This window comes from Anolis sagrei, chromosome 1 (assembly GCF_037176765.1).
Source record: "Anolis sagrei isolate rAnoSag1 chromosome 1, rAnoSag1.mat, whole genome shotgun sequence".
NCBI classification, from domain to species: Eukaryota; Metazoa; Chordata; class Lepidosauria; order Squamata; family Dactyloidae; genus Anolis; species Anolis sagrei.
In genome coordinates, this window is record NC_090021.1 from 186569696 (window position 1) to 186591870 (window position 22175).

The 22175-nt window shown below is 37.9% G+C and overlaps 1 long non-coding RNA gene across 2 annotated transcripts; it reads left to right on the forward strand.

The window, feature by feature from the left end:
• Positions 1-687: 687 nt before the first annotated feature.
• Positions 688-4432, forward strand: LOC132761949 (uncharacterized). Of its 2 annotated transcripts, none has more exons than XR_010909086.1 (3): positions 688-775; positions 2625-2733; positions 3812-4432. It is a non-coding gene; the product is annotated as an uncharacterized lncRNA (long non-coding RNA). The 2 variants fall into 2 exon arrangements; XR_009630030.2 differs by having other exon boundaries at positions 2625-2701.
• The last annotated feature ends 17743 nt before the right edge of the window (positions 4433-22175 follow it).

Below are 22175 nucleotides of genomic sequence, written 5' to 3' on the forward strand. Positions count from 1 at the left end.
GTGCAGCTCAGGGTGGATTTCCCACTTGTGGGTCTATGCTGAAAATAGAGGGATCCAAAACTGAGAGTTCAACTCCCAGGATTCCAGGGCTTTGAACCATGGCAATGAAAGTGATGTCAGTTGCATTGATTCTATAGAGTTGGTGCAACCATAGTCTTATGCTGATACATCCTACAAGGATGACAATAAAAGATCAAGTCTATTTAAGAGATGAGCAGACCCATCGGGTGAACTCTATGTGCATCAGGTGAACAAAATGTGCAAGAGTCAATTTGTTAAATACAAATAGCTGTTTGTGGATAGCCTTTATCTCTGCAGTGCTTTGCTTTTTCAATCTGACTCACATCCGGGCTGTTATGTATAAAAGGCATGGATTGACACACAGCAGATATGAACATACTAGCATAAAAGATTCCCTTACTGGCCTAGACATTTTAATTCCAGGCAATAATCTGTTTGAAGACAGATGCAACCAAGGAGCATTTATTTGGCTAGGACCATATGGTTGGCTTTAGGAAACTAACAGCTTTATTCTTTTCATATCCAAAATTACATTGAAGCAGGAAATTGATGTGTGAATCTGCCTGTAGCAGGATGGGTAAGATTAACAATGTTTTGCAGACTTAAAAAAGCTTTTCCGTTTTAGTAATTTTGAAGAGTTCACAATAATACAATGTGATGTTTCAGATGACTGACTTCCCATCACACCGAAAAACACCTGGGAATCCTGGGATTTGTAGTCTGGAATGCCACCAAATCTCTCTGACAGAAAAGGGTAAATATTTCATCTAAATACAAATACCAGAATCCCATAGCATTGAGCCATAGCAGTCAATCTGGTGTCAAACTTCTATAATTCTTCAATGTGTATAATTCCTCAGAAGTTCCCATGTGATCAGTCCTGAAGGCACTCATACCATTATCATTGCTCTTCACAGAGCCAAATCTGATTGGCTACATGGTAGCCATGTAGTTTGGCAGCTGAGCATGAGATCTGGAATCAAATTCTCAATGTTGGCAAAAGAAACATCTACATCATTTCCTCTGGGACTAAACTAACTATGCCCCTGTGTTGTGCAAATATTTTCTGTCACTGGGAAAAATCTTTGAGGCAGTGAAGTGCCTCAAGCACTACAAGAAACATTTGTCTACCTTTATGTTAAATCTGTGTTTGCCTATATTTTGCTTCCTAGACTCATACAGTTAAAAATTGCAAAGTTGGAAGATAATCAAAAAGTTATCTTCCACCAGTGCTGGACTAAGCCTAAAGCCTCTATGACAGAGGAGTTCTCAATTTCTGTGTTATTATTTTGAATGAAGGAAACATTGTTTGTCTTTCTTTCTTTATTTTGCATATTATAAGTGCCTTCTTTAAATTGTCCACATTGTTTGCATGTGTTTCATCCTAAGTTAGTGGTGTGCTTTATGCCCATTTGAAATAAGCATGCGTTTTTTCCTATTGTACATTTTTCGAAAGTTTTTAGCAGATGTGTGTGGATGTGGCCAGATTTCTGGTCTGCAAACTAGCCAGGTGATTCCACCTGAAATGTCAGCTACAATGGATTCTCATGCGTTCTTAGTAAGACTGATTTTCAGAATACAAAATGGGATCATACAATGGGGGAGCTGGTGCTGACTGCTGGTGAAGTGATTTCAGCTAGGACTGTGGATAAGAAGGTCTGTGCTTGGTTAGCTTCCACTAAACCAGATTAGCCAGGACAAAAAAAGAACACTCCAGGTTGAAGATAAACTACAGAGGTTTATTACAGTTTGGCAAAAGTACCAACCAATGCTCAAAACATACAAGCATAACTCCATAGAAAAACACAAGACATTTTCTACACTTCTGGCAACTATTCAGGCTTTCCACACCTCCTGATTGGCCAAGAAACCACCCAGCTAGGATCCACACAGGAATTGACTGGAGGTTTCTCTGATATCACAAATAGGAGGAGGGGATCCCAATGGCAGGAAAAGAACAGTTGATTATTCTATGTAACAAAATTTGAAGAAAAAAAATCTGTTCCTGGTTTGAATGTGTTATTTCCTATTTAAATGTGCAGTACTTCCTTTGAAACTTCTCTGCCAACGGGTGCTGCATCAATGTACAACTCCCATGATTCCATAGCATTGAACCAGTTAAAGTGGTGTCAAATTGCATTAATTTGTCGATATGGCAATAGCGTAATGCTCAAACCAATATACCCCATTGGCTCTCATCCCCATAGTGATTGTATCCACATTTGATATCATGGGTCATGTTATCATCACAGGATATATTTGAGCTCCAAATACTGGTGCAAACCAATGGTTTAGCTATTACCTTGGAATCCAGAGGTAAAGAAATAAAAATGAGTCCTACCTTCTTTGTGGCTTTAAAAATGCTGTTCAGATGGTTATTTCTGAGCAATGAATATCGTAAAACACCCATGTTGTCAGATTCATGGAAGTGCCACTTTTTATACTCTATTAGAGAGCCCTTAAATGTCCTTGTTACCAAATGGCTGCAATCCAAAGCATTTGCAAACAAGGACCATTGATTTTAGTGATACCTATACATGATTAAGTGAGTTTATGACCAGAGTCAATGTCATTGCCATTTCACATGTCACCTTTGTTTACAGCAGATCCACTTGACTGCACCAGCTGTGGTGGTTACAGACCAATGACTGAAGTTTCATCAAGAATGTGTTGTTTACAGGTGTTTTGGATTCTTTGATATATACTGAAAAAGTGAGCTGCTTAGTGCGTTTAGTACTTTTTATAACTGTATTTGGAAAAATTATGGTTAAGGGGCTATGACTCTCAGAATCCCGTGCTGGAGGTTTCTGAGAATTGTAACTTCAAAAATTTAACTTTTCGAAGCTCTGGTTTAAAATAGAATGAGTTGTGCATAAAACCATTGACTAGACTTTTTGTATATCTATTGCATGAAGCCTAGCAACAGCAGTTAGTGCAGTAGTGAATTATTTTTGAATTTTACTCCAAACTGTAAAGGAATAGCCCCAGGTGAAGAATCTATTGTCTGTGTACAATTCAGCACCCTGGGCACTTCCTTTATGGCATGGATTAAACTCTAGAATGGGTTCATTCCCTTACTAGAATGAAATTTACCAGCTGCCATTGGACAGGCTTCTCTACTGTGTTTTTCTGCTGTCCACTTATGACTTGGAATTAATGTAACCTGTGACACTTCCATATCTTGTATTTTCTTGTAACTCTCTCCTTCTGTCAAAACATTCTGCAGCAGTAGATGCCAGGAGAATGCACAATTGATCATATCATATCACATGTTTTGCTGCCATTACAGAGATACAAGCAGGTGCGGCTTGTTTTGTTTAGGGGGATTCCTCGTAGTTTTGCAGTTCTTTGTGTATCTCTTTTCTCGTGACAGGTTTCAAAATGGGAAAAAGTGTTATGGCCTTCAGAATATTTGACTTCTTACTCAAACTCCAGAAGACAGACTGTCTCATGCCAAAAAAGGGGAAATTAGATAACTTCATACCTACTGTAATTTAGAAAAGACTACTTATGAGAACATTGAATAGATTACAGATTTCTGGTTACATAAAGCCAGATAAGAGGAAGAAAAACATTATTATCCAGGCCAAGATAAACATATATTAGCATACAGGAAGAAAGCTAACTTTTCTTTTCAGATAAGGATTACAATTGTCATTGATTTAGTAGTGTAACAATGACATGAAGTGTTTTGGGGTGTACCAATAGATGTATCCCACTTTGTCTGATAAACAATTATGCCTTGATTATGGTAAGATTTTTTAATACTTGATTTTTCCCCATTTTCTAGGAAAGATGACTATGGATAAAGGATGCTACTATAGATGTATTCAACCTGTGAAACAGTTTGGAGCAGAATGAGAAAATCCCAGATATTTGAATGTCTATTAAAGTCCTGAATCTAATTTGCAACATTATTCCATGGGTACCACTGTGGATTTACATCAACAAACTGTGTAACTATGGCAACTCAAGCCATGTTGATTTAAACTTATAACTTATTAATAAGGATTCATATTAGTCTCACCAGAGCCTCTGTTGGATTAGTTATAGGTTAAGTCTATCCATAATCTTAGACAAATTGCATCCTAGCTATTTTTAATCATGGGGTGTGTTTTCTTTTTAAATGTTACTTTGCAGTTTATTCATGAGGTCACTTTGTCATAATCAATGTGGCTCATTTTATCTGCAATCAGTCATTTCAAAACTCAAACCAATGTAATCTATTTTCTGTAAAAACAGAAAAATCCTATGCATTTTCCAGTGATTTGTAACATGGAATGGTGGGTTGGGGAACAAATGATAGTCTTGCAAGTTGGGAGAAATCCAGAAAGGAGGAGCAAATTCATTAATAGGCTCTAGCAGTATGGCCTCAAGCTTCTTTGAGTCTGGTTTTGTTGCTTTTTCTTGTGAAGATACATGGATTATTTGATTGGAAGAGATTTTTTTTCCTCAAGAGTTATGGTATAGTCAATCTATATGTATACATCCTTGATATGTATACTCACATGGTTGTTGACATGTCATGTAGAGTACATGTGTTTTTTTCCAAGGATCCCTGAATGTATAGCTATATATTGCACTAAATGTATGCTGTTCACATACTATAAACAGTTCAGGTAGCCAAAGCTTTATCTCTAAAATTCCTCAGTTCTGAGAAACCTAGATTTTGGGGTGATGACTTTGCCCCCATAGCAGCTTTTCTCTCCTAACCCCAATCTCAATTTAAAAACATTAGTCTTGGTTTGTATGCATGTATGTTTGTATCATTTATTTCTTATCTGAAGAATGATGTCGCTCTCTGTCAACAAAGATGGTCTGCACACTCTGGTGTCAATGGACACTGTGTTTCTAAGTCTATAGAACAAAAAAAATAGTGTGAGCTTAACAGATATTTTAAATTTAAAATATTTTTAAATTACCTCATTTCTTTCTCGATGGTCCTTAGCACAATGTATACAACAAAAAATAGTGTGAGCTTAACTGATATTTTTAATTTAAAATATTTTTAAATTACCTCATTTCTTTCTCAATGGTCCTCAGCACAATACCTTTAAACCTGGAAATTAGAATTTGCTATTTCTTGTAGCTTTCTTAGAATGAGGTGTCATTCATTATCATTTAGTTGGATAAAGTCTGAAAACAATGCAGAGATGTCATGAATATTCACAAATGTTATCATCCAGAAGGAGAAAGGATGTTCAGCACATTTCAACATGTTACAACTTTTTACACATTTTTTGATAATTTTCCACATTGGAGCCTTTCATTTGTGCATTTTTATTTCACTGGCACAAAGTCTCTATTTTGCACAAAATTCAGGGTTCAGAATTTGGAATTTATATGTGAAACAACTTGTTGCTGAATGACACTATAAAATCTCCCAATGTTTTTCATCCTTGGGTGTGAAAATGGAACAAGGAAGACTTTCCAACCCCAAGCAAAAAGTAGAAGAAAAAACCGTACAAACTGTGGGAGAGACTCAGGCTAAAATCCTATATCCTCCTACATTGGCATAAGTCCCATTGAATGTAATGAGAATTATTTTTTTGAGTAGACATGCATAGGTTGGCACTGCTGTCAATTAATTGCTATTGTGGTATGTCATCTGTCAAATACTTTGACAAATACTATGTAGTACCAAACATTAGTTATCAAATACTGCCAAATGTTGAAATTAAATGTCAAAGAAAAATGTGATATATGTCAATAATTGGTGGTGAATAAAGTTGCCAACCAGTATGAGTGTTAATGGATTGTTCATGTTCCAGAAGCTCTGCTGAAGACAGAGAGACATTCTGTCTCTTTCCTTTTTATTTGAAGTGTTTTAAATGGATTTAATTGTATGGGTAGTTTAACTGAATTTTAACAAAAACATTTTGTATGTTTTTCATTATATCTTTGCATATGCTTTTATCAGTATTTGCTTTCATTTTGTAAGCTGTCTTAAATTCCAGTTCAGGGTGGAAAGGGAATATAAAATGACATATCATCATCACCATCATTATCACTATTATTATTAAATTTGATAGAGATATATGCACTGTCCAATCCCGAACCCAAATGAGCTTCTGCAGACCACACATATACAGAATGGAATAGAAATTCAATGGTTTCACAATGGAGGTTGCATTACCAACCTCTTCAGAAACCTTTGTTGAGAGGAGGGACACACATGTTCAAAATTTCCATCACCAAAACTGCACAGGAATTTCGAAAACTGCACAGCTTTGCAAAACAAATCTATGTTCAATCTTTTTTTTAACCTTTGCAACTTTCTGAGAATAAAACAAAACATCTGCTACTTTTGGTTTTCACCACACACTTAGAGAAATACAAAACTCAATTGCACATTACCACCATACAAACAATATGACATTGTGCCTGCAGCCTGTGATGTAGTCAATGTTGCACAATTCAAATGTTATGCAGCAGGAAAAAAACTCAGGCTACCTGAAGCTGCAACCTTTGCCAATTTGAACATTTCACAATTATCTTTGTTGAAAGCTGCGCAATTTAAAATTTCCACGCAATCTTTTGGAAAACTAAGCAGTTTTCTGGACAAGTTGCGAATTTTTTATAGAAAAACTGTTGAACTTTCCCATCATTGCAGTAGAGTGGTCCCTAAGTATTTCAGAACTGTGGGATGAAAAACTATTTTGTAGTTCTTGATTTCTGCCAGGAGTCAGCAAAATCAAGATTCCTGGTACACAAACATTTATGGACATGTAGATGACTGCACCGTTATATGACAACAAATCCACTTCTTGGTAAAATTCATTGAATGAAGATGTGAAAGAGTTCTGAAAAAAAGGTCTTTATGAAGTACAGTATTTATCAGTAATAGTCATTATCAGCAACTTGACAGTTAGTTAAATACATTACTGACCTATCCTGTTCTAGAAATGGGAAGTGTCTGTGTAGAATGGAACAGTCTTCATTTAATGCTCAAAAAAAGATAAATGCCAGTGCAATCCATCAGTTGACATCATTTTAGAATAATCCTCTTTTGACATTTTCAGAAACTACACTACTCTTTAAAAACACCGAGTGAAAGATAATTCATTTTCTCTTCTTCTAACAGTTACAGATTGCTGGGAATGTAAAATCTCATTTGCATCTCATTCTGCATTTGACATGTTTATAATCTAGTAAGTCATTGCCTTGCTTTTTCATTAAAATAAAATATAATGGGGGGGGGGGGGCAACATCACTATTAATGAATTTTGGGGATCATTTAAGCATTTCTATGCCATAAAAACAAGAAAACATTAAAGTAATGTTTGTTACATGCCCTTAAATGTATTTCCTTTCATGCTCATGCAAAATACCCTGTCAGATGAAATATTGTATAAACATAGTTTGACCAGTCAAACAATGGGATTTTCTGTTATCATATAATAGGAGAGGAAGACAGCTCAATCAATAAGATTGGAGAAAGTCTTTATTAAAAGAGCTCTAATGCTCTTTTGTATGTATGCAACAGCGAGGCAACTCTTGATAGATCATTGGGGGCTGGGGTAAAAGAAAAGTCAGTTTGTCAGTTCTGACTTTTTATTGAAATCATCAGTATGAATCAAAATACAGACGGGAAGGTTCATTCTATAAACAATAAATATAATAGACCTTCCTACACCATCCTTAACTGAGTTTCCCAGAGCTTCATGTTCCCTCTGCTTCCTTACACATGACTTTAGGAGCCCCCAGTGGCGCAGTGGGTTAAACCCCTGTGCCGGCAGGACTAAAGACCGACAGGTCACAGGTTTGAATCCGTGGAGAGGCAGATGAGCTCCCTCTATCAGCTCCAGCTCCTCATGCGGGGACATGAGAGAAGCCTCCCAAAAGGATGATAAAAACATCAAATCATCCGGGTGTCCCCTGGGCAATGTCCTTGCAGACGGCCAATTCTCTCACACCAGAAGGAACTTGCAGTTTCTCAAGTCACTCCTGACATGACAGTGTGCCATTGTATTCACTTTTCTTGAACTCCTTTTCTTCTTAAATTTTACATACACTGAAATATTGGTGTTTGCATCCCAGTAGATCAGTGGTTCCCAACCTGTGGATCCCTAGATGTTTTGGCCTTCAACTCTCAGAAATCCTAACAGCTGGAAGCTGGCTGGGATTTCTGGAAGTTGTAGGCCAAAAAATCTGGGGACTCACATGTTGAGAACCACTGCACTAGATATACTTTGGTCTCGGCAGAATAAGCTCTTCTTCTTCATTACCCAAAATATAAATTTGTACATAAATATTTGTTGAAAACATACATTTAGCAAGCATTTTTCTCATGTGTCATGATTTAAATTCCATGTGGAATGATGTGTGGACCAGTCACAATAGATGACTTTCACTTCTTGCATTCTTAGTGTATGTTGCAATGCTTTTCCCAATTTCCTCCATCAATGTTTGTTTATCTGTTGTCCCCTTTTTGATATATTACATGCTGAGTATCCTGTATGCTGAATTCTGAAATTCAAAATACCCCAACATCCAAAATTAACTACATTGGAGATTGAGATACTGACACCTCTGCTTTCTGATAGGCCAATTTACACAATATTTTTTTTCTTGCACAAAATTATTAAAATACAGTATATATGATTACTTTCAGGCTATGTGTATAAGGCGGATATGATATACAAATAAATTTCATGTTTAGACAGGTCTCCTCACCAAATATCTCATTGTACACATATATTCCAGTCTAAGTATTCTGATATCAAACAACAACAACAACAGCAGCAGCAGCAGCAGCAGCAACAACAATTACACAAAATCCACGGCTTCTGATCTCAATATTTTGGACAAGAGATATTTATTCTTATCCAACAGTTAAATGATGTTTGGAGAAAATAGACCCTGACACTTGGGAATTGCAGTTGTTTGGTTTTATAGTTCACCAGGCATCAAAGAGCATTCTGACCTCCACCAACAGAATTGAACCAAACTTGGCATATAGGACTTCCATGGCCAACAGAAAATACTGGAGGGGGTTTAGGAAAAATAGACCCCGACATTTGGGAATTGCAGTTATGTGGATTTATAGTTCACCAGGCATCAAAGAGCATTCTCAGATCCACCATTAATAGAATTGATCCAAACTTGGCATATAGGACTTCCATGACGAACAGAAAATACTTTCGGAAAGGCATGTACAATAAATTAAAATTGCAGTACCTTCAATCGCTTCCATTTTTGAAGAGGCCTCCTTGCCTCCCTGAGAGGGGTGCAGGAACAGCTACCTGGAGAGGTGCTTGCCAATGCTGCCCCTCTTCTCAGGAGAAGAAGAACAGGAGAAGAGGCCCTGTGCTCCATTGGCCTGTGGGTATGTGCTTCCAGCCCTCTTCCCACGCATGCTTGGCAACGCTGGAAGAGGGACGCATGCCGCTGTTGTTGAGCATGTGGGGGAAGAGGCCTCATTCAGGGAGCATGCACCCAGGGGTGCAAGCTCCCTGCACGAGGCCTCTTTCCCCATGTTCCTGGCAATACCAGCGTGTGTCCCTCTCCCAGCATTAGCAAATGCGCGGGGAAAGAGGAGCAATGCAGGGATCGCATATCCTGCACCAACCCTCTTCCCCTGCCAATGCCGAGGGAGGGACCCACGCTCCCTGCATGAGGCCTCTTCCCCCCTCGTGCTTGGCAATGCCAGCGCGTGTCTCTCTCCCAATGTTAGCACAGCATTTCCCGGGCTAGCTGTGCGCATACGCCCCTTGAATTTCAGTTGCCTTGCACACTGCACCCGGGGAGCCCCTGGGACCTCTGCACCCTACGCAAAAGCTTAATTGGCGTATCACTTGAGCCGCCCCTAGGTGGCACTTCAGTATTATCTTAAGATCATTATGTTTAGGTGGCACATTTGCAGTCAAAAAGCTTCATGACCTCAGGTTTGGGATGCTGGTGTGTAAGTGTATGAAAGAGAATTGGTAAGCTAGCAATAAACTCATCTCAAGATTTACTGCTTTTATTTCCATATCATGCTGGCTCAGATAAATATCAAAACTTTTGCTTCAGCAGTTTTAACACATGCTGCTGACAGAAAACTTCCTGATTGCTTTCCTCTCCTCCACTCTTAGATCCAGTACAGCAAGAATATATCACCAATTTCAGAATTTAGGATTTACAAAATGACTAGTTTAATATATAGTTCAGAGAATATGGAAGCAATATAGCTGCCTCATCTGCTTTCTGATATCAGTACTGGAAGAAATATCTATTTGTATGATCAATTGACTTCAGGGATTTAACTCTGTTTAGATGTTTCAATGTTTTACAGTTAAATGCTTTTTCTTATTTTACTGGACAGCAAAAGGCATGAGAAGGCATTAAGGATGGAATCAATATTTGAAAGTACTTTAACACATGGTAAAAACAGTTTTTCACATGCTGAGTAACCCTAATGAAAAAGATCCTGGACTGATGAGAATTTGCAGTTCAGAAAAAAAAATCACACATGGTTGCTTTACAATGGAACCATCATTTTCTAGGGGTGTGCAATTTGGCAAAAACCTGTGAAGTTTTTGGTGTCCTGTTTGTGGCTGTCCACTCTTTCTTTTTTAGGGAACTTCTCAAATTCAAGAGGGGTTCTGTTTTCATGGCAGAAAGATCTGTTCCACTGATACCAAAAGCATGAAACTCACCTCACTTATAGGCCAGATCTTCTACAACATTTCACTAATCCATGATTTTTTTGAAAATTGTAAAAGTTTTTACCATAACATTAAAAAAACGAAAAGGAGTTCTGGGAATTGAAGTTTCAAGTGCACGTCACAAGAGAGGAGGGGCATGGATGGACACAGTCAACCAAGCTTCTGATTGGCTAAGAAAGAAAGTGAGAAAGTGTTACACTCCAGATCAGGATCCTCTCTGACTTTAAACACCACAGAGATGGGTTATAATAGCAAGCGGTTTAAAAACTAAAACAATAAAAAGTAATCTACAGTAAAAGGGAATTCAATTGATTAGAAAGAAACAGGAACAATTTGTCCAAAGAGAAATAGTCCACATCCAACATCTTTCTTTGTCACTCTTTTGTCCCTCTCTCTTCCACTAGACTCTGTGTTTGACAAGGACAGTTTGCTCACTATTCTGGGCCCCATGCAGATATGAAACAGTGGATGATCATGCCACATACTATTAAATAGTAGTGACATGAACATGAGTGCTTCAGTGTGTCTGCATTCATATTGCTACAATTTAATAATAAGGGGTACAATGTATTGTGGGCAGTTAAAATCATGATCCAAAATCTAGGGACCTGGGGGGTCCACTCTAATTTGCATGTAAAATTTGGCAGAGAAGATGTAACCTGTTCACTTATCTCCTATATTGTGTGTTTATGTGTAGTCATGGGATAGGTTATTGTTCATCTTCTTTCTTGCCAATGTGATCACAGTGCTAAAGAGTCATTACTGACTCTCTCATGGTATTTTCCAGTCTTCAACCTTCATGCAACAGGCATGTTTTATATCTGAGTACAGTTTCTCTCCTTTTGGTTCAGATTCTTCAAGAGACAAATCTCAAAGGTCCAGTTTACCTATGGTATACACAGCCGTTGGCATGATGACTAAAATAATTAAGTTCTCCAATCTCCATTGACAGTTGTAGAAGTGATATGCAGAGATTGTCTTGAAAATTGAAAGCTTACACATAAGGCTCCCCAAGTGGGAAATGATGTGAATAAAAGGCTGTTGTGGTTAATGCTCTTCCAAACTGAAAATGTGAGATATTAATTAAAAGCAAGCATATCATTTTGTTTTGGAGGAAAAATGAAACACATAATTTTTTGATGATATTTCTCACTTAGCATTTATATCTAGTATCTCTGACTATCTACACCGTATTTATGCAATTTGGATGGATATGAAAGATTATATAAAGAAAATGGGCCCCTCGGCTCCAAAAAACTGTGAGTCTTTCTTGATGTTCCCAATGAACATTGAAACATAGGAAGTTCACTCCTATCAATGGTTCATTGGGCTCGGTATTGTCTACTATGGCCCATTCAGCACAATGTGGTAACTTATGTGATTGAGAAACACAAGTGAAAGTGGACAGGAATGGAAGAGGAGAAAGAAAAACAAGTTCAATGGCAGTGAAGTTCTGCCTTGATGGAGGTGTGTCATTGCTGAAATATAGCCATGGTGCAGCGGAGGGATCTATTCTAAAAGTCCAAACCCTGACTCTCTTTTGTTTATACTGCATAGAGTGAGGAAGAAAACAAAGCTCATTCTTCCTTCTGCCACCTTTTACTTAATCTTCCCTTATACTGATCACCTCCAGCCAGCAATTATAGGAAAAAGACACATTGCTGCCAGAAGCAAATCCCAAAGAAAACTCCCTTTCCAGACCAAATCCCAAAGAAGACCCATTTTCCAGATCCAGAACTTTAAAAGTCTTGCTGCACCAAGATTTCCCACTGCATTTTTTTATAATAATGTCATTTTATTGCCAATTCCATAAACACCATCTTTTGTCATAGCCATTATATATATTACTCCATAATGCCTCACAATGGAACTAGGTCTGGAGTTACTTTTGCTGCTGTAGCAGTTCCAGCAGTAGCAGCACCTGGACAAATCTGGTGACATGTCCCCCACATTTCTCCACTCACTAACACCTATATACGCAGGAGTAATTCAGACATAATCCTACATTTATCTGTCTTCTTCCTACTCCTCTGAGCCTTTTCATAATTCCAGTTGAAGTAGGGTATGGCAATCTGTTGAGGTAGTTTTCCCTAATCTTTTCAATTTTCCAATTTTTAAATTCATCTAGTATCCTATTTATATATACTTCCAATTTATGTTTCACCTGGATGAAAATTTGTGAGGAATCCTGTTGGGAAATTACACTGATATAATTATGATTATATAAACTCCAGGTCTCCAGTGCCTTCAGAATAAGTGTATTTCTGAAATAATCCACATTCAACATAAGGGACTGATTTACAGGCAAGTTGGTGGACAGGCATAGTTCATTCCTTCCCCATAACTATAAATTGGCCTTCATATCAGCCACCATAATTGCCCAGAATGACCAAGCATGCAAAGTACTGACAAGTTCTTGGTCTCCATTTACAAAATGTAAAGGTGTATGTGTGTAAAAGGAAAAGTACTATTCAATTCTTACAGATAAGCTGGAGTCTTCTTATCAGTTATAGGGATGAATAAAGAATGATTGACTCAGTCATTTTGAATCGGAATTGACTATGGTGGGAGACTTATTGGCAAGGTCACTTTTCTATAAAATGATGTTGTGTTTTCTGTTTTGCTTCTTGGTTTGATTGCATTGGATATCAGTTAGTAGAATAAAGAGAAACAGGCAAGGAAAGAAATGTTGAATGTCTGTATTGAATGGGAATCTGAATGGGTTACTCATCTGTCCCTAGATTTGCCCTGATGTGGATCATTTCACCATGATGCATGGCAGGACCAACTATGGGTCCTTCTCAATTAAATCTTCCTTAATCACAGATATTTTATTTGCCAGATGACCAACAAAGATGATACTTCTCCCCTGATTATGGTGATGGTAAGAAAAATGAACTTTCCCAAACTATATTTTTATTTAAGCTACTGCAGTTTTAATCCATGGAGAAAATAAAATGTTTTAATAATATAAAGCAGTTTAATACAGGAATTCTACAAAGTCTTTCAGAGTTATCACTTCAAGTTAGTGATTACTCTTACATCAGATATACACACACAAGTTTGTTAATATAGGGCCTGGAGAATTAATCTTATTGTCCAGAGCTTCCAGAATTACCCAGTCACCTTGGAGCTGAGTGTGTTTCCAAAAAAGAGTGTTTTTTTCAAGCAATACTATGGCTCATAAAATCACCAACAGGCTTGGAAGACACAACTGAACTTCCTATTTCATTTTTCCCCCAAGACATACTTGTTAGGGATGGGTAAGAACTTCAATATGTTTTTAATCTGAATTTACCAAAAAGACAGAGTTCTGAAGTAGGAAGAAGTGAAACTGATTTGCCTATCTTTAATTCTCACCCATGATGAGAAGTTCTACTCAGGGCAGTTGGCTGGCAAGTAGAGCTGAAACTACTCCTTGGTGGAAGCAAATCTTGGAAAATGGGCCATTGCACACGTTCTAGATCCCAAAGTGAAACGATGGGTATATTATCTCATTGTGGAGAAAATTGGGGAGGAGAAGTCCACATTTTTAAAAAGTTTTCAGTGCAAATTACAAGATTACTGCAAGCATGGGGAACAGGTGATTCTTGTGATATTACTGGTCTGATTATCCATTCTAGTTTCTGGGGCTGATGTTAGCTGCAATCCAACAATAAGAGCAGGATCACATATTCTCCAATCCTAGCCTACAGTATTTCCTGTAAAGACCTCATAACAGGAGGGAATTTTAGCAACCTAGGATGCTTCTGTCCCAGTTGAGGGACTGATGAGCATGTAGTTCGTCACATGAGGTCCAACCCCAACCAGCATGAAAGCATTTTTGGATGCTTCCTCATCAACCTGGGAATGTTTCCATGTCACACTGGCTCCAATGGAGCCACCACACTTCTGCCCCAGTTGGGCAACACTTCATCTGTGTGATGGAGGAAGTGTTGCCACAAAGCGGCACCAGGGCGTGTGTGTGTGTGTGATAAGGAAGTAGGTCTGCATCATTAGTTTAGGATTTGAAGAGAGAAAAACATAGCTGCCTATGCACAAAATTACTGTTCATTTTAGGACATCCACCCACCACTATAATTGAAAAGGGATATCAAAGTATTGCATTTCAGAAAGTTTAAATATACACTCTAGTTTAGTCCCAACCTGCAGTCTTCTCTCAACCAAAAAATTAGAAAACAATGGGAATTTTTTCCAGTCAAGACTGTTCCTCCAATTTCATGCACAGCAATCCAGATAAGTACCATTTATAGCTTCTGAAAAGCCATCCTCTTACTCTCAGTTATGGAGCAATATGGTTTGGACTGATGGAACTTGCATGTTTCTCCTCTTCTTCCCCCTCCCCAAATCTGCTGCTATGTATTGTGCACCAAGCAAAGTGAATCCATTTTCCAGTAAAACCCTCTTGACCTTTCGCATTGCTTCAGGGAGCAGTTGGGCCAGATGCAATGATAAAGGTCAGCAAAATGGACTATTATGTTTTTTATTGCTTTCTGAAGCAACGGGGGATATAATAACAACAGGGTTTAAAGATTAATTCTCAATGAAATGCTTACAGGCACACAGATATGGTTGCATTATGGGATAGCAGGGCTTCAGAGAAGGCACAGTGCATTTCATATTGAAATCAAGTTGTAAACCAATGATTGATTGAATTCTGTTGTGTTATGTTATTATTCTATGTGGAAAATCCATTTGCAAACAATTAAAATGAGGACTCTACAATGGGCTAATTTGTCTTTCATTTCAACTAAGATTACTATTCATTAGAGAACCTTTTCATTTAAAAATGGTGGGACATAGGGATAGAAAGCTCTCTTTCATCAAATGAGACCATCTGCAACAGTGACTGAGAACTTTTGGCCTCTTCAGGACTCAGGTATAAGAGGATAATTAAAAGCATGCTACCAAACACCATGCATGTCACTGAGTTGTGGTTTCCAGGCTAGGAATTTTCTGTGTGAAAATGGGTTATGCTTTGATGGGAACTGTTACAAAGAATCAAGTTGTGTTTTGAAGAGTGGGAACTGGTAACCCTTAGTCTTAGTTATAGAAAGTAAAATATGTAAATGCTTATTATACAGAGATTATACATTTCCATTCAGATCATTGTTACATGAAATTGCAGATATGACTGAACACCATTATATTATTTCACTTCTGGTCACAAGCATGCCAAAAAGTTGCAAGAGAATACCCACCTAGAAATTACAAGAGAGAAATCATCTCTAGGAATGTGTTAGGTCCTCTAGTGCAATTCTATGGTAACTTCCAGGAGAAATATACCACAGAATCACTTGAAAGATCTATAAAATACCTAGAGAGCACTTTCTCCCTGGGTGTGGGTAAGTGAAAATGCAGGTATCAAATTACGGGAGACTTAGTATAACATGTTAAAGTCATATTGAGTTCTTCAACCTGTCTCTTTCTTTATTCATAGTTACCAAAACCATATTGAGATTTTCACTGTCTCTGATTGCCTTTACTTTGTTCTATCTTTTTCCCCCCTTTCCTCTCTTATCTAGTAAAGGAGTGGTTCTCAACCTGGGGTCCCCAGATGTTTTGGGCCTACAACTCCCAGAAATCCTAACAGCTGGTAAACTGGCTGGGAGTTGTAGGCCAAAAACATCTGGGGACCCCAGGTTGAGAACCACTGTAGTAAAGAGACAAACCTCTAGATCACAAATGTCAAACCAAGGCTCATGGGCTGAATCCATCCTGCCATGTCATTTTATGTGGTCTGCAAAGCTTTCAATGATCCAACTGGAGGGACCCAGCTTGTTTTCCGCTGCCCTGGAGACTAGGATGCAGATCTGGATTTCATGTAACAATGGCTTCAAACTACAAGAAAGAAGATTCCATCTGAACATTAGGAGGAACTTCCTGACTGTGAGAGCTGTTCAGCAGTGGAACTCTCTGCCCTGGAGTGTGGTGGAGGCTCCTTTTTTGGAGGCTTTTAACCAGAGGCTGGATGGCCATCTGTGGGGGGTGCTTTGAATGCAATTTTCCTGCTTCTTGGCAGGGGGTTGGACTGGATGGCCCACGAAGTCTCTTCCGATTCTATGGTTCTATAAAGCAACTTCTTATAGTAAATATTTTCCTGGCATGTCCAACCCAACCATATTGCAATTCTGGATGAAATCTTAATACTTTCTGATCAGGGCTTATCTATGTCAGAAAGTTTACCAAACTTTGGGCAGTTGTGTTAACTACTGGAGGGTGAGGAAGAGCCTGTCATTGCTTTTGTGTTAACGAATATTATTTGCCCTAAATCATCTCTACAAAATCACCATACACTATGATCTTTCCTCTAACCAAGTGCATGACAGGCATGTTTGAATAGTATTCCATTTTGGCTTTCATCTACATCCCATTAAGGAGTTCTGTTTAAAAACTCTGTCTAAAAATTTATAGCCCAGCCATCCAATTTGCTGTGCCAGCATGTAAGTGCTTATGATATGTATGCCAATGCCTTTGCAGTGCAATGTCACATACAAAAATGTTATTGCAGTGTTGCTGGTTCATTACTCTGCTACTGCAGGCAAATAACACTGGCACAAAAAAAATGAGGATTGAAATGTGAACCATGAGTACTTTTTCTGGCATAGAGTTAGAATGCAGAAGAAGAATTTAATATTTAAGTAGTATATGCATATTTATTTTAAAATGTTTTTAATTTTCATTCATCTGAATCTTTCCAGTCACAAATACATTGTATAGCTACTGTAGTGGTATTATTTTATGTGAAGGTTTCCATGTTTTTTCAGCTTCAGAACTAGTAGCTACAATACAAGTAAAGGAATTTTTTCCATAGTTTTATCAAATATGCTCATCCACGTTAACTTTACAGTGCATGCTGCTGATAAACAGCCATTTTTCCATTTTTGAAGATTGCAAAAATGATGGTAACAATATGCAACATATTCTATTATTTAAGATTGTGAATGATACTTGCCATAAGATCGCTAATTTTACCGTAATTACACATTTCTTTGCAAGTTAAGCAAGAGATTTTTGAATTATCTTTCATGCAATTTTCCACAGTCATTGAATTTGCCTTCAGCCCCTTCCTTGTCTTTTTTGAAGGTTGGAATAAATACAAAGTGGAGTAAGATCAGGTCTTGTCAGGTCTTGTTGTTCTGTTTCTTATTGTGATATGGCCTAAGGGCTAATCAATAAAATTACTACTACTACAAAAATGAACAATGCTTCAGGTCAAAATAATTTTTTTTATATCACAGATGAAGAATTGGCAGCTCCCAGAATGTTGTTAGACTGCAACTCCTATCAGCCTTAGCCAACATATTGAATGGTGACAGATGATGGAACTTGCAATCCAACATCTGGAAGACCACACATTCCCCATCCCATAATCCAAAAAGAGATACATAAATTACATAAATGTGACTATGTGGAATCATCACAAAAGTTGGGAAAGTGGGGGTGGGAGCATGTGATAAATCCAATATAATTTAGTGATTTGATTGTTGGATGCTGGCTGTAGGAGATCACAGTTCAAAGCACTGTTTGACCAGGAAATTCCACTGAGTGACCTTAACCAAGTCACATTATCTCAGTCTCAGTAGAAAACAGTAAAAACTCCCTCTGAAGAAATTGTTCCAAGAAAACCCTGTGAAAGCCTTTCCTTAGGTCACAATAAGTCAGAAATCCCTTGAAGGCATACAATAAAGTGTGCCTTCAATGGGAAAAATATAGAATTATTTTTATATAGCTCCCACTTTCCCTAACAGCTTTTCAAATCTGAAGAAAGGTTTCTGCACTATTTTAATGTTTATGAACCAAAATCAGTAAATAAACAATCATGCACATTTTTTAAAAAATTGACCACAATTTTTAATAGTGCACAAACTCAGGGTCATGTCCCAACCTGAAACCATGTGTTTGTTGCCTTCATGACATGGTTGGTCTATAGCGGTGAGTTCAGTTCAGTATGATATTTTGATTTTGGAGAAGCTGTCCACATCCTGGGGGGGACAAAGTCATTAATAAAGACATTTTATTCATGCCAAGTGGATCGATGAGCTGCCAACAAGGGGTTGCTTCATCAAATCAATTTATCAACTCCCACAATGCTATCTTTTTTTAAAAAAAGCCAAGTACTGTTCTTGTCCAATGGGCACTTTTTTCAAATCATCATTTAATTGCCTTTCTATAGTTGGACAGATTTAATGCACCCCGTATCTTGAAGATCAAGAACAGCATTGCAGGAAGGGTACTGAATTTGCAGAAACATCAGACCTAATGCCAAATTTGCAAACATCCTACTATGCATTTTAGTTCTATTGAAAACATTGGCTCTGCTCCAGCCCAAGTAAACTTTTAAAGTCACAATTCTTTTGATGGAGGAAACTGAAGCATGTTATTAACACTTCCGTAGAAATCAATGGAGCTTAAAAGTGCCCATCGTTAGCAGGTTACATTGCCAGCCTAAGTGTAGCCAAAAAATGTCTTGTTTCTAGGTTCTTCCCACACTCTTTTTGCTTCTATTTTGAAAACTATTCATCCATTTAGTCTTCTTTTTATCTCGATAATATAGATTGTTAGCATCATTTGAAAAATATCTTTTAAAATCCATCGGAGTTTAAAAGGGTATGGATGTTGTTGGATGGGACCGCCCAATCCTAAGGAATTTATTATAAAGCCAACAAGCTGAGAGTGTAATAATACACTAAATTAATTCTCAAAAATGAGTACTTTTGGCAGTTTTCTTGCAAGAAAGTCTGTACCAAAATATTTTCCTTGCAAAAAATCTTGTTTTCTCTCTTTCACACACACACAACATTAATGTGTGACTCTCAAACTGAGTAATCCCTAATTACAAAGGTTCTATTTTGTATAGATAAGCAGATATATTTGGAAATAGTGTGGATTCAGACATACTTGTGGGTATGCTTTGTGTGTATTTTCATATAATTGGAAGGTTATATTAATGGCATTGGGACAAATAGTGCCCCAAAATTGTGTCAATAATTTTAAAATAAAAATGAAAGGGTTTTAGTGACTGCTGGTGGTGGGGGTGTCTTAAAAAGTCACAAAACTGGGATCCAAATGTCACATGCAGTCCAAAGACCTGCATATGTCAATCACAGCTGTATTTTCTAAGCATTACTTTTATATCTAATGTTTTACACTTGTGATTTAACTTTCATAAATTAATTTAGTGCCACATAAAAAAAATTCTGATTCTTTTCAGGAGCATCTTGTAAATAAAGAAAGGTCTGTACTCTGCCAACTACAACATCTCCTTAATCTCTGCTAGAATCAGTGGATTTCATGGATGTGATTAAGGACACAATTTCATCCAATGGTCTTAATCTGGATAGAGGCTGCTACATCTGTTCATTATTCCAGGATAACATTTCTGTCATATGGCCATGGCTTTCAGTAAATTTCAGAGGGCAGATGGGTTGGTGGTCAAGAAAAAAACATTTTCTGTATAAAAATTGGAAACCTATCTAGTTAAATCAAACCAGCTCGAAAACAAATGTTTCAATAAATCAAACTCATTCTCTCACTTTCTGCTTGCACGAAACTTCCAGAAAGATTACTGTAAATACAAGAGGGCCCAAAGAGGGACAGGGAGGTAGTAGATGGTATACTCCTCATTGCTATACAGATGATTCATCCTGTGGCAAAAGAATGAGTACATTTCCCTGTTCTCTTAAAAAGATATTATTTTCATTTTCAGGGAAAGCAGCATGACAGTATAAAAATATAAATTAACTTATAAGACAATACAGAGAATATTAGGCTTTTACTGCAGTTAAACTCAAGGCTTTGAAAATAAAAAAAATAAGGTGGTAGTCAACATTGTCTACTTAAACTAGATCTACACTACCAAATAATGCAGTTTGAATGACATTATATGATCAGTGTAGACCAGGGGTCCCCAAACTTTTTGAACAGAGGGCCAGGTCACAGTCCCGCAAACTGTTGGAGGGCCGAATTATAATTTGGAAAAAAAAATGAACGAATTCCTATGCACTCTGCCCATATATTATTTGCAGTGCAACCCCCCCCCCCCAAAAAAAACAATCAAAAAACAAAAACCCACACTACTATATAAATAAAAATGTAATGTTTGTTTGTGGGATTAACAGAACTCAAAAACCACTGGACGAATTGACACCAATTTTGGACACAAGACATCTAACAACCCAATGTATGTCCTTCACACAAAAAAATGACTTTGTCATTTGGGAGTTGTAGTTGCTGGGATTTGGAGATGTAGTTCACCTGCCTCCATAAATCACTGTGGACTCAATGATAGATCTGGACCAAACTTGGCACTGATACTCAATATGTCCAAATGTGAACACTGGTGGTGTTTGGGGGTTGTATTTGCTGGGATTTATAGTTCAATCAAAGAGCATTCTGAACTCCACCAATGATGGAATTGAACCAGTCTTGGTACACAGAACTCCCATGAACAACAGAAAATACTGGGTTTAGTGGGCATTGACCTTGAGTTTTGGAGTTGTAGTTCACCTGCCTTCACCACGCCGGCGTTCCCTGGCCACGCCCACCCAGCACCACTCCGTCAATTGCGGACACCCTCTGCTCCGGCCACTCTGCTCTGCAGAGGACCCACCTGGGTGGCTTCTCCCTCCCACACGAGCAGAGCGGCCGAAGCAGAGGGTTCCTGCGATTGGTGGAGCGGCGCCCAGTGGGCGTGGCCAGGCCAGGCCATGCCGCGCGGGCCGGAGAAATGCCCTCAGCAGGCTGCATACGGCCCATGGGCCGTAGTTTGGGGACCCCTGGTGTAGACCATGCAATGCAATGCACTTCAAACTGCATCATAAGATGCTACACTACCCGTATAATGCTGTTCAAACTGCATTGTTTGGAAGTGTAGATCCAGCCCAAGTTATGTTTGCATAGCTAAGTAGCATCTCTTATATGGTGATGTGGAAGGGCTCTAAGTATTATGAATACAGAAGAGTTGCAGATGGTAATATATTTAACATTATTAATTATGATCAACTGTATGCCAGCTGTATTCTTTTCATCCATCATACCCATCCAGAAATTGACAACAGAATTTGGAATACCAATCCCTTCTATGTTAAGATATACATGAAGCAAACTCACTGAAATGGCATAACAGCTACTCTCATGTTCAGATTTATTTGTTAAAGAATATACATAAAACCTACATTTTCTTCAGTATGTGTATAAGGTGTATATAACATATATAGATACTTTTTTTGTTTAGATGTGGCTCATCTCCAAGGTATCTCATTATGTATCCTCCTCCTAAATTGCCAAATCCAATGCACATCTGGTGCCATTTCATAAATAAAATGTCTGTACCAACATTTTATTTATTTCTATCCTGTTCCTTCTCAACCCCCGAAGGGGGACTCAGGACGGTTTTCATTTGGCAGCAATTCGATACCATTACATATAACACAGCAATATAATAACAAAACAATAAGTAAAACATTCATTAAAACAGTAAAAACAGTATTAATCGGTGTAACA